Genomic DNA, 11,415 nt, shown 5'->3' on the forward strand with positions numbered 1-11,415 from the left:
ATAATATAGTAAACGCTTGTTTATTGTTTGTCTCAGAGGTGGTATATGTATGTTGGACTTTCACAGTAGCACATAAACACTGTCTAGTGGTAGAAATCCTTCATCCTGATCATCATCAAAATCTAATTAGTTAATTCTTGCGCAAAGGGTTGCGTAACTTTCAGCTAAATCTGTTGTAATATTTTGAGATATTTTCCAAACAAACATATGAGCAGAGGAGGAAACATGAGACTTCCCACTCACTGTCAAGGAATAAGCTACAATTTGTGGCATTATCCCTTTAATTAATCTGAACCCATTATGCTTTCCCTCTCCTGGCCATTGTGTGGCACTGTGGTGTAGTTGTGACGTGTTGCTTTTTCTCTGCTATGAGTGTGTATTAAAATGGTGGACAGACAGAGAAAAGTTGCTTGCTCTTGGTATTCAACAGATGCACTGAAATATTTATTGTTACATGACACGCCTGCTGTGTGAAGAAGTCACATGATAACATGATGCAGAATCAAAGAAGGATTAATTGCAGTTTTTAATGCACATTCAACACATATCCATGAATAAATTAAGAGATGCTTGGCAGTCAGTTCATGTCTAGCATGATTTATTTAAAAGTATGTATAATCAAATGATTTCCACTGATAAAACGCTCTCTCACTAAGAGGCTTAAGTATTTTTTCCATATAATCTCTGCCATCATAATTCCATAGTTGAATTTTGGCTGATGATTGATTTGAATGATGATTTATGAACCAAAAGAATTGGAAGGCACATCTGGCCTCTACAATATGCATGGCTTAACATAGACATCATGCCCTGTTTACGATTCTGATACGGTCCTTGATTTCACACAGACAAACAGTAAGGGACAGAGGGCTCTAATGCCCAGCCTGTCTTACAACGACACCAGTCTCTCCTCTTGCCTGTCACCTGACCTTTTGATATTTCAGTCGGTATCCTGTGCGTGTGTGTTTGTCTGTTGGGTTTTTCTTTTTTTTTTAGCAGTCATACAGCATGCAGAGGAGCAGAGGCTGTCTCAGACCATAACACCCTGTGATGGATCAGTGCTCTTACACAATGAAATGAAGCCTAAGTGTTTGATTGATTTCTCATTTACTTTCCTCACCAGTGGTGGAATTATAGCCCTTGCAGCAGCACTGGGGCCCGTGGCCTGAGAGGGCCTGTGTGGTCTCATTGTGAAGAGTGGGCTTGTATCATATTCAGTTTGTATGTTTTTGAGATGCAATCACTCAACAGTTGTCAGTCCGCGTATTGTGGATCAATGTGAGCTATTTAGAGTATGACATGATGGGAGAACGCAAACATGTGCGTGTGTGTGAATACAGCCTAAGCTAATAGTGAATGGCAATTTTTGTCCACCACTGGTTTTTTTCTACACATGTAAAGGAACTCAAAACAGATTAAAATATAAATGTGTCATGACACCAAAGGTATTTGAGCCCATTTATCCTCTTCATCAAGTGAAAGAAGCTATGTACATGTGAAGAAGGAAGTTTATCTTGAGTTTGTTCATTTACAAACGCTTTAGTGAAGTTAGCTTTGCAAACAAACGCTGAAACTGGAAGTTTACTGCAGAAGAATTCTGACTAAAGCTAGCCATAAAAATAACACCTATCAGCCAGTGGAGACAGAGATCCATTTCCAAATCAAAACTGATCAAAAACCACTTCTCAGGCATGGATGACAGTCTAAATTGACAAATCATAACTACTGAGAGAATATCGTAGCATGGGACAGATATAAATGACATTGTTGAAGATTTTGCCCAATGTCAAGTGAAACAAGAGGCGACCAAATGCTTATTTTATTTCTGATTGGCCTGTTAGAGATCATTTCAAAGAATGGACGTTACCTCCTGTGTCTGATCTAGGCTGCTGCTCAAAACAGCAGTATTACTGTGAGCAAAACTATACAATGTGTGTTGTGGTTCAGAATACTGCATCAACATGCCATTATGATTTTGGTTATTAATAACAATTGAGGTACAGGTGTTCCTCAACAATAGTTGATCTGCTGAGTCATTTATTTGATTATGTGTGTGGATTATCAAATCCAACATGTTTGCACATGCACTTCATTACGAGCTGTCACTGCGAACCAAATTCAGGTGCAAATAGTTGTTTTTTTTTTAACAACAGCAGTGGCACAGGGAAAGGCGCGAGTTTACAGTTTGTCCAAACTGTAATAAGCACCTCTGGATTTCACCTCTTTTTCTGAGCTGAATTACTATTCCCTCCCAGAACTACTGCCAATGAAACAAGTGCCAAACATTGTCCAAAACTAGATATAAATGTTAACTGAACAAGGTGGAAAGAGATGGTCACTAACCTAATTTATGCCTAACTAATGCCCTGTTCATACATACAGACTCAAAGTAGCAGGTGTAATTTGCATATTCAGCTCTGATTGGACAATTATTGTGTCCCCTTGTCACTATACTGGCATACAACATAGACACTTTACATTTCCCCAGCGATGTGTTCTACACATCATTTCCTGCTAACTCATTAAAGTTGCATCATGTTGCGTGAAGAACCATTGACCACCACAATTGGCTTTTCTCACATTTGTTTGCAATGCTTTTACCAAGGTAATAAACTCAAGTGAGATTGGTTGTCTCCTGGGTTGTTGCTCCTCCACATTGGAGGAAATTTGCATAAAGTTGAAACTCTTAATTTCTTCAGGTCACGCTGCAGAAAGACTTTGGAGTCTTGAATTGCAGGGGTGGTGCTGGGATGTCAGTGGGAAGATCCATTCACAATGAATGGCAGCCTAACATGCCTCTAGTCTTAATAGGAGGGTTAGTCAACACTGCGTATAACTGCTTTATATCCTTCCTGCAGTTTGCCATTGCAATGCTTTTAATGTAAAACAGCCACAAGAAGTGTATATCTCCCATTAACACCAGTTTAACAGCATGAACCCACACTTACTTTACTGGGACACTGCGATTGAGGATGGGGTTTGGCACTGCTTATTGTGGGTCAGTGTGGTTATCTCCTGCTGTGAGGATGCAGGAGAAATAGAAATGAACCCAGCATGCTAAGACATGCTGTGGCTTTCATTATATATGCTTCCACTGCCCTAAGGATAGAAAGCCATATGCAGTGAGAAACCTGAATGCATCAACATTCTTCCATCAATAACTGCCACTGGTTGATGTATAACTTGTTAATTTATTTATTGTTGTGCTGGAAATCCATGGTGGTGTCGTATTCACACACCCATCTCTCTGTATCTGTAATGTAGATTGTGTTTATGTATTGCACTAGCTGGCTTCTGTTAATCAAGTAAAAACAACAATTTAGGATACACATTCTTTCCCATACTACGATAGAAACCGTAGTAAAGTAAAGTTTATTTACGTAAATAGACTCTACATCCTGTCAGTTTAGATGGCATGGGTTAAGGACTAAGTAGCTTCTGCCATCTAACACCTGAGATACAAGCTTGAGGCAGTTCGGAAGAACCTCAAAGTGCAATACCACTGGCAACCGCTAGATGCTGACTCAAATCTACTCCCATTCAAAAAGTGTCAACAAATACTAAGTCAATAATTTTTTTCAATGAATCATAATGGTTTCAATTGCTAAATTCAGGTCCTCTAATAAGTGTGCTGGCAGTCATTTTGGAAATTATTGCTCTGTTATTAAGATTTGAAGAGTTATTGTAGACTTTGATGTCTGTGGTGTGGGTGTCGATTGACAGCTGTGATTGACAGTTCACTCACCTGCTGCTGTCCTGGACTATTATCGGACTATTGTCACAGTATTTCAGTAAGTTTAATGGTACTTGATTACGATACTTGCTGTGTTAGCAGCATAGACTGTAAAAAATATGGACATAGCCACCGTAATGTCACCCATTGGTTTCTGAAGAGTAGTTTTGAAGCTCAAAGTGGGTGGTTCTGGCCGTCGCCATCTTGGCAGTGCCTGACTCTGCCTAACTCCCGGCTAATCCAAAATGGGCAAAGATATAGAGCTGAGGTGGGCTGAATGAAGCCTGGTTGCTGAAACAAGCCACCTAGCGGCTTGTGACTTGTCACTCAAAGTAGCCACGTCCTTAATTATGCATAACTTTATGGCTTAATAACATTTAAACAAGTGAATTATAGAAAAATTCACCCCCCCAACAGTTGTCATGAAAGGGGAAATTGGCTAAAGAGATTTTTGTACCTGACTGGCTCTTTATGGGGATTGACTCACTTTTGGAGCCAGCCTCAAGTTTCCAGCCCCAGAGGTTGCCGCTTGGTTAGCACAATTTAGCAAAAGTAGCTAAGGTTAGCCCAAGTGTGCACTACTCATTGCTCTCAGTAAGCTAACGTTTGCTTCGGTCTGAGGTAGCAGGACCTGTTTCCAAAGGTCCTGGCTCCAAACGGAAAAGATGGTGCAGATTGCAAGCTGCAACTCTGGGCTTCAAACCGTCTCCAATGCAAAATAATGGGTTACATCACACCTTGCTATGTCTATTTTTATATATAGTGTATGGAGATAAACCTTTGATTACTCTTATTAATTGTTCAATACTGTAAATGTGAAGACATTTACTCAGGCTTCATATTACCTAATAAGTTAACAGTGGACCTGTACTTGGATGCTATTGGTCCAGTTTGAATCCTGCCAAAATAGTTGGTACGATTAAGTCTGATAGCTAGAATGTACTCATGTTATATGTTCATATTTTCCTGTGAAGGCAGACATTCTTTGGTGCATTGAATCAAATTCCCTGATTATACTTCTGCACGAGCTGCTAAGAAATATTGGATTCATAGCAACAGTAGAAACTGGCTTTATGTTGTAGTGTGGAAGGTAATAGAAAATTGTACACCATCAGATGTACATCATGTCAAAGCAAAATCCAGCCTTTGATCGAGAACATAAAGAGGGGAGGATAGCAGAGAAATTCAGAGCTGCAGTTCATATAAAATATGTTCAATATAAGGTTATGCAACCTATATGTGTATACATTATTCAGCAGTTGAATTTGAAATTACATTGTGCGAGCTTTGTTGTTGGTACATGGTAAGCACCGTTTTTGACTACTGTGGTGAAGTGATTGCTTAGTTCAAATAAGTATTTTTTCACCATCTTATGTTTGCAATTTACAGAATTAATAGAAAGTTCCATAATTTACATCATAAACAAAACCAGTTGACACCTGTAGTGTGTCAGTAGTCAGTGTATCACACAGTCAAATAGGTCCTGTCATTTTAAAACATCTAAACCAATTATGTTAGAGTGCTGTGAGCAGTTGCATCATATTTCTCACTTACACATACACACACAAACTCTTTTTCCTTTGTGTGTGTGTGTGTGTGTGTGTGACAAGAGTTGCTAATTTGCAGGTGCAACTATCATCCCCACTCTGCTGAACAAAAAGCATAGTGAGTAGTAACCATCTCCAAATTTACATTAGCATTGACAGTTGGCATCTCTCAAACGGGCACAGCACTTGAAACTGGATGAGGGAATGTCACTCAAAAATTATTCTCAATATTCATGCAAAGCAGGGAGATTTTTTACAAATCCTCTCAAATTGTGCTAGGAATAGGACATAAAGGTTCAAATTCACAGAAAGATTAGAAAAAAAAAAACAACAAAAAAACATCATCCATAATAACATTTAATCCCATAGTGTTTTTGCGCTGTTTGGTCATATTACCATGAGCCAGTACTTTAACAGTCAGCCCAGCTTTATCTGTATCTTTCAATCTCTTCTCTCCTCACTTCCCCTGCTTGTTCACTTTGCTCAAGATGCCCTCTCAGTCTCCTTGTGAAATGCTAAGTAGTCGTCCTCCTTTAACCCTGCCCTTCTCTCAGAAGCTAAAGTATCTTTGGTGTGCTGTTTGCCAAGAGCTATAAACAAGTGTAATAGAATTGCAGTGGGGTTAGCTGAGATAGCCAACTGTGCATCTCCCATCACCCCTGGCTCCCCAGCCGTGTGCTAACAAGCCCAGCAGCATCATTGCAAATTCATAACGAGTCGCACCAATGTGGGTCATCTCTGCTGCCTCTACATCTTCCTCATTGCCCCTCCTTCTCCCCCTTTTCCTCTCCATACTTTTTTTTGCATACCCGTTTGTCTGTTTGACAAGTGTTATTTGTCCTAGCTGTGCTAGAGACTTAAACAGATAAAATGTATTCTCCTGCAAGTCTACCTCATTCAAAGGGAGGGTAGAATCATCACTGATGTGTTACTTGTACAAGAAAGAGCTTAATTAAAGAGAGTTCTCTAAAGTAAGAGATTTTGGAAAATGTATTTAAAACAGATCTTTTGAGAATTACTGCCATTTTCTTTTGTTTCAAATCTGTTTGATTTGTTGTGCAACATACTAAGCCCTCGGTGTCCTCAGGGATTCAGACATTACCTCTTGAAAACCAGTGCGCTGCTGTTGTGACAAACCTCTTATTTCCACAACAAATTACCTAAGCTGAAATGAAATTACTTGGTGATACAAAAAGAAATGTATGTCGACTATATGTCATGTTTTTTATTAATCAGTCTCACATACTATTTGCATGACGGGCGTTAAAATGAGTCCTGCCATACAGAGCCTGTAATGTAAATGTCAGTCACAAGACAGCAGATGGATCTTTTCTGTGCTAAGAGCCAGCATGAAATCTGTCACTCAATAAAAATACATTAAAATGTATAAATTCTTTACTGTGTGCCTCTGCTGTGCATTGGATGATCTGGACACCACTGGTATGCCAACATAAAATGTCCACTACTTCCTATTTAGCAAGAATTTAGTTTTAATTCTTGTGTTGTCAGTGGTGAAAAGGGAAATGCTGTACATTAAATGTACTCCTGGTTCCACATTACATATGACTTTGCTGTGATGCAGATCAACCCTTGAGACTGTTTTCCTAATCAGCATTGACAAAGTCCTCACAGTACATCAGACCCAACCTTCAGGTGCTGGCTAATGATGCCTTTTTAATTCCTCAAGAGGAGTCATTAGTTGATTCAGATATTTATGGGGTCTGAAGAGGAAGATGCATTCAGGCAGAGGAGGGGAGGATTGCTCAGATAAATGTGCCAGTGAAAATATGAATATGAAAATGTACTGTGATCCAGGGGCTGAATTATTCAGCTCAATCCTGATGCCTACTGCCACTCTTGTTTCATTGCCTAAGGCAGCCCAAGTTCCTCTCTCAATGCCATGGACTGGAAGAGAAGTAGATAGAGAGGAAGACCACTATCCTCTAGTTAGCATTTGTACAGGAAGTCAAGATCTGGTGTATGGACAGAGGCAGCAAAAAATTACTCGAATCAATGGATGGAGGTCATTCTGCAGAGTAACCATGCATTTTACTGTGCAGTTGCTGTTGTCCTAGATAGTTTGTGATGAGAGTTCAGATTCAGATTCATGAACTGTATGTAAATCTGCTCAAGGCATGCTGCTATCTACTCCTGAATCGTTAATAATTGGTCTGCAGTACAAATCAAACACAACCCATAAATGTATTTATTCCCTGAAATTAAGTAAATTAATCCTCACACATATCTATTCACATTCATTGTGGGTAAAACCAATAGAAAATATTAGTTTAGGACAACAAGACAATAGATGAAACAGAAAAAAGTAAAAGTATCTGCATGTGCTCCTATACACCAGCATCAGTTTGTCCTTTGATTGACTGACAGGTTGCAGCTGCAGAAATAGAAATCCAATTAAGAACTGCAAAGCTGTAGAGGTAGTTTGTACCAGAGCACATCTCAGTATACCTGTGGTTACTGGCTAATGATGATTACTATATAACTTATATTCATTCATTTATGTGTGACCAAATGAAGTAGGAGAATGAAGTAAGCCTTGTATGTCAAATTGGATTTTTTATGTACAGAGAACAAGGCAACTACATTAATTTTTTTGGGAATTTCAACTATTTCAGGTTTAGACAAAAAATATAACATTTAAATGAAAAATACTGAGATGCCAACTAACTCATGTTAGTACCTATTTTTCAAAAGACCATTGTTTTATAAATCAGTACAATATTATTAGAGTTATATTTCTCTGAAGTGCCAGTTGAAGTGATGAAGTGTCCAAATCTTGTTCACTATAAAGGTTTGTACAGCAGGTTTTAGGCTGAGCAGGGCCTCCACCCTCCCATTCTCCCTACGCTCATCAACATAGACACATAGACAGAGTGCTGTGCCCCCCTGTCCCGCCGGCCCCTCGTCACTGACTCATCACAGCCTCTCAACGTGTGTCAAGCTAGCCAGTGGTCTCCATCTGTCTCCCCTAGAGCCAGCCAGCCATGTCCATCCTGGAGAGTCACACAGGCAGAGAAAAAGTAATTCCCAAGACAAAGTGCGTTATGCCATGCAGCCGTTCCCCTTGAAAATGAGAACTCCATTTGGGGAGCATTGGTAGTTTAGCAGGCAGGCCGGTTGCCTGTGTCAGAGAGGCTGGGAAACATGGCCCTGGCCACGCAGTGCGAGAGCTGCATGGCTGTAGATAGTGAGAGGAGATTTGTCATCCTGAGCCACATGCTGACATGATGTTCGGCTTCTTTAATATAGAAGAACAAATGTACACAAGCTGAAGAAAATACACATGGAGACACACACAGGCACACACTCAGCTATATATATATATATATATACATATATATGAATGTGTGCACATACATATACATGAATAAATGTGTGTTTATTAACTTTATTACTAAGGCTATGCATAAAGATATTCAAGGTATTCAACAATGAGGCCAACAATGAGCATTTGTAAATTAAACCAACTCAGCAACACGTTCAATCTACTCAAATGTTCGTTTCGTTAATACTTAACACTCGTTGAGGAGACTCACAGCTGGCAGTTTTGGAAAACAAAGAGCTCTCACTTCATGAGCTACCCAGCATCACTTATACTATGTCTCTTTCTCTTTCTCTCAGAGCTCACACACAGAGCTCACACACAATAACTCAGCGGGTATCCAGAGCGAAAAACGACAAAAACATTAGTACCCACTGTGTGTTGTCTTTCGGGATTTGGGATGGAAAATATCTGAATGCATGGAGCAGACATTAATGCCTCCATCCACAATACTAATGAGGGCATGACAGTGATAAGGAGCATAGGACCAGAAAGCATGTCGCAAATTCTGCTGAATGGTACTGTTCATGCTACATTTTTTTTAAGTAAATGTGGATGTACTTTACATCATTGCAGACACATTAGTAATAAGTTTAACTCAAGCAACAACTACCTCGCCTGAGGCTGAAGCTAATGCAGAAGAACCTTAAATTGCAATGTCACCAACAGCCACTAGATGCTGACTCCAGAGAATCCCTGGTTCTAATTTACTCCCATTCCCAAGTGCCAACTTCTCCTAAGTCAATCATTTTTTTCAACGAGTCATGTTCTCAATCGTTAAATTCGGGTCGTTAAATACGTGTAATACGTCTAATACTGGTGGTAATTTTGGAAATTATTTCTCTGTTAATAAGATTTGAAGACTTATAGTACCTTTGATGTCTGCCGTGTGGGTGTTGGTTGATAGCTGTGTTTGACAGTCAGCTCACCTGCTGCTCTCCCCGACTCTGAGACTCGCACTGAGTCAGACTGTTGTCGCAATGTTTCGGTAAGTTTGATGTTACTTGATAACGATTATTAGCAAAATTAAGCAAAAGTAGCTAATGAGAGCCCAAGTGTGCAGTGCTTAGGTGTTCCCAGTAAGCTAGCACTCGCTTCGGTCCAAGGTAGTGGGTCGTGTTTCCAGAGTGTGAAAGACAGCACCCGCACTCCTTATTTGGAAGGTCCTGACTCCAAACAGAAAAGATGGCGCTGACCATAAGCAGCAACCCTGGGCTTCAAACCAGCTCCAATGCAAACCAAAGGATGACATCACATTTCACCACAACCATCTTTATATACAGTAGTACAGTATATACTAAGGATGTACCCGAATATGAATATGTTATTGAGCAAAGCACAAACATTGGGTTTTTTACGAACACTTATTTCATACAAACATTTTAAAAATATTTGTTTTTGTGAAGGAAAAAAAAAACATGTTAAATACCAGCACGCAGGTAGGTTACATCGCTGTCTCAGTCTCTCTCCTCTGCTCTGCTGTTGCATCTATCAGCAGGTCTCAACTAGGGGAGTCACATCCACCTGCTACATGATGCACATTTCCTAATTTGGACATCACTCCCGAGTTGGGGTGTTCCCCAGAGATAAAGCTGAGCTACTGACACAAGCGAAGTGCTCTCAAGGGACTCTCCATAACCTGTTCTTCCCCTTCTCCTTCCCACAAAGTTAGGTTGTAAAAAATAGGCAATAAATGAAAAGTGCAAAGCAATAATCACCTTTGAGGTTCTTCCCTACACATTACACGGTGTGCTGTCTCTGTGTTATGGGTGTATAAATAGGTAGAGGTCTGTCTGCACAATTGCAATGAGCAAGGTTTTTAGCTCAGTAGTCAGCACAGTCGTCTATGATCTGGGAAACTCTTTCATAAGATACACTTATTTTAACACTTTAATATCCTAAAATTAAAAGCATAATAAAAACAAAAACTGTATTTTTACACCTATTTTCATGTTTATTCAAATACAAATACAAATATAAATAATTTCTGCACATACCTAGCATATACCATAGATATAATATTTTATATTATACCTATGGTTTAACATCTGAATCTGTAGTCAAGCAGCCACTCTCTGTTTTATCTCCTAAAACTGAGCCAGAACTGTAGCTTTGTTGATAACAAGCTAATGTGGAACCATCGCCAAACCCTTGGCTGTATCAAGTCACTTGCAACGACCATGCCAGAGCCGGGAATCTCTGGATTTTGTGAAGATTTTGGAGCTTGTACAAATCACTTTTGCTTGAAAGTGTTAGCATAGTGGTAGAAAAAAGTTTCCATATTATTTACAATTGAGTATTTTTCAAGGCCTGTATTTTCTGCTGTGACCTTAGCTAAGGCAATAACTAAAGAGAAGTCTTTTTGCTTGAGTAAAATATATCACAATTTGATTAATCTCTGCCTACAGCTGAGATTGTCAGGGAAGATATAGGGATAGGGGTTAGAGAAATGAGGAGAAGGAGAGAAATTTTTCACCCAGAAAAAAATATCAATGCCGCTTGCACAATGACAGCGGTATAAAACACTCACCACACCCTTATCAGTGTTCTGTTTAAAATTAATCTTGTAGCCTTGATTTATTTTCAAAGGCAGATTTTCTTGAAAACTCTCGAGGCAACTGAGGTGGCATTGGAAAAGGTGACATTACCTCATCCCACCGGTGGTGTGCTTACTTACTTGTAAATCATATTTCAAGGCAGAATACAAAATTAAATTACTTATTAAGATGTTTTTGCAGAACTCACCCAACACTGTCACAGCTTCCAGTTAAGTTATTGAATGTTTTTCTATAAAC

The sequence above is a fragment of the Thunnus maccoyii genome, chromosome 1 (assembly GCF_910596095.1).
Source record: "Thunnus maccoyii chromosome 1, fThuMac1.1, whole genome shotgun sequence".
Taxonomy (NCBI): Eukaryota; Metazoa; Chordata; class Actinopteri; order Scombriformes; family Scombridae; genus Thunnus; species Thunnus maccoyii.